Source organism: Choloepus didactylus, chromosome 5, assembly GCF_015220235.1.
Source record: "Choloepus didactylus isolate mChoDid1 chromosome 5, mChoDid1.pri, whole genome shotgun sequence".
Classification (NCBI taxonomy): domain Eukaryota; kingdom Metazoa; phylum Chordata; class Mammalia; order Pilosa; family Megalonychidae; genus Choloepus; species Choloepus didactylus.
This window is the reverse complement of record NC_051311.1, coordinates 168,246,466-168,249,294: the sequence shown is the minus strand read 5'-3', so window position 1 is coordinate 168,249,294 and position 2,829 is coordinate 168,246,466. Positions and strand designations below refer to the sequence as shown.

At 37.0% G+C, this 2,829-nt stretch overlaps 1 pseudogene; it reads right to left on the bottom strand.

Annotated features, from left to right (window-relative positions):
• Positions 1-1,466: 1,466 nt before the first annotated feature.
• LOC119534191 lies at positions 1,467-2,376 on the bottom strand (annotated as a pseudogene).
• Positions 2,377-2,829: the final 453 nt, after the last annotated feature.

Sequence of the window (2,829 nt, the reverse complement as noted above, 5' to 3'; positions counted from 1 at the left end):
ACTGTCACCAATGTAATTTTTTTAATTCTTAAAATAAGAAGGTTTATTTTTTCTAGCATGAAAGGAATATAGGTATACTATGAAAATTTAAGAAACAAAGAAAATGACAGAGCATTCCATATATTAAGACAGATAATTTTTCTCAGTTTACACTAACTACATAACTGAGATCATGCTGTATATACAATTTGTGATTTACTTTTTCCCACTTAACATATTAATAAGTATTTAAGGTTATATCCTTTCCATAAACTTCATACTAAGCACTATGAAATAGTAAACTTTCAGAAGTAGAACTATAATACACTCTCATGTACCCACCATCTAGGTTTTACCCATGTTACAATTGTGCTGTGTTTGTTTCAGATCTTTTTGTCTTTCAGAAATAAGACATCAAAGCTGCAGTCTCCCCAGTCCCACTGTCTTTGTGTCCCCCTTGGAAGTGGTCACTCTTCTGAAACAGATGCACATGCTTCTCACCCATATTTTTTCATTCATTACAAAGGTATACATAGCCATTAAGTGTGTACATATGCAAAGTTTCTCATATTGACATTATAATCACCACTGTAATTTAACAATATCCTGGATGTTCAAGCCAGAGAAATTAGGCAAGAAAAAACATAAGGCATCCAAATTGGAAAATAAGTAAATCTTTCTCTATTTGCAGATCACATAAACCTTTATATTAAGAATCCTGGAAAATCCACAAGAAAGCCACTACAGGTAAAAAACAAATTCAGCAAGAAGGCAGGGTACAAGATCAACATGCAAAAATCAGTAGCGTTTCTACACCTTACTAATGAAAACTCTGAAGAGGAAATCAAGAATAACATTCCATTGACAAAAAGAATCAAACATCTAGAATTCCATTTAAAGAAGGACGTAAAGGTTTTGTATATGGAAAACTACAAAACATTGTTAAAAGAAATACAAGACCTATATCAACGGAAGTATACTCGGTGTTCATTGATTGGGAGACTAAATATTGTTAAGATATCAATTCTACTCAAAGCCATTTATCATGACAGATTTACAGATTCAATGCAATACCCCCAAAATTCCAGCAGCCTTCTTTTCAGAAATAGAAAAGCCAGTTATCAAATTTATATGGAATGGTAAAAGACCTTGAGTATCCAAAGCTATTTTGAAAAAGAAGAACAAAGCCAGAGGATGCATACCTCCCAATTTTAAAACTTACTACAAAGCTACCATCATCAAAACAGCATGGACAAGGGCAACCATACAGACCCATGGAATGGAACTGAGAGTTGAGAAATAAACCATCTCTATGATCAATTGATTTTTTAAAAAATCAGATAAATAGGAATTCTTATTTTAGTGTCAGCTTTACATTTTTGTCAAGTGCAAGGCTGGCCAGCTAAGATATCTACACTCCAATAATGACTGAAGTAATAACTTCTGTGTGCATCTTTTCTTCTGAGTCCCTCTTTCCCCATGGACATTCATCCAAATAATAAAAGTAATACAATTGCAATTGAGTTTACTATTGTTCTAGTTTACTAATGCTGCCTTTTTGCAAAATACCAGAAATGGTATAAAAAGGGTTTATTTGGTTACACAGTTACAGCCTTAAGGCCACAAAATGTCCATCAACAATCGGGTACCTTCACTGGAGGATGACCAATGGCATCCAGAAAACCTCTGTTAGCTGGGAGGGCATGTGGCTTGTGTCTGCTCCAAGTTCTGATTTCAAAATGGCTTTCTCCCAGGATGTTCCTCTCTAGGCTTCAGCTCCTCTTCAAATTGTCACTCTTAGTTGCTCTTAGGGTGTTTGTCTTCTCTCAGCTTCTCTGGAGCAAGAGTCTGCTTTCAATGGCCATCTTCAAACTGTCTTTCATCTGTAGCTCCTCTCTCACCTCCTGTGCATTCTTCAAAGTGTTTCTCTTGGCTGTAGTAATCTCTCTCCTGTCTGAGCTTGTATAGTGCTCCAGTAAACTAATCAAGGCCCATGCTGAATGGGTGGGGCCACACCTCCATAGAAATTATCCAGTGAAAGATCTCACTCACAGTTGAGTGATCACATCACCACAGAAACATCCAATCAAGTCTCCAAGCCAATCAACATCAACATGTTTCCTGCCCACACAAGAATGCATCAAAGATAATGGTGTTTTGGGGGACATAATACATCCAAACCAGCACAACTATTATCCATGGCACTCTAATCACAGTTCTTATAGATCAAATAAGGTTCATTAGCTGAGATTTAATTATTTGCTACTCTCCAAATCCACCAATTCCCTGGTCTGTTCCCCAGCCAATGATCTTGACAAAGTTTTCCTTATGCAATACAGTGATGGCACTGTTGCAGAGCAGGGCCACCTACAGAAGTGAGTACAAAGTAAAGGTCATGACTCCCAAGCATCCCTGGTATGACCAATTGATTTTTTAGAAATTTGCCCAAGTTGGGGAAATAATTGTTCAACAAATGTTGCCAATAAAATTGAATATCCATTTGCAAAAGAATTAAAGTAAACCCCTACCACACACCATGTACAAAAAGTAACTCAGAATGGATAAAACACCTAACTATAAAACCAAAACAATAACCAGAATACTTAGGTTTTCTAGCATTTTTAATCCCAAACCTCTCCAAATCTAGCCAATTTCCACCAAGCTCTTTGGTGAGCAGTGATAGAGAAAAGAATCCTCTGTTGCTCTCACAGACTTTGTCTGGCTCTTTGCCCTGCCTTGGACCTGCAGTGGCCATTCAGGAAGACAGGTGCTTGCTCCTGGAAGAAATCTTCTGGAAGCATTTTTTGGACATTGTGTCAAGCAGTGGTTTCTTAGACTTTACCTGAAAAG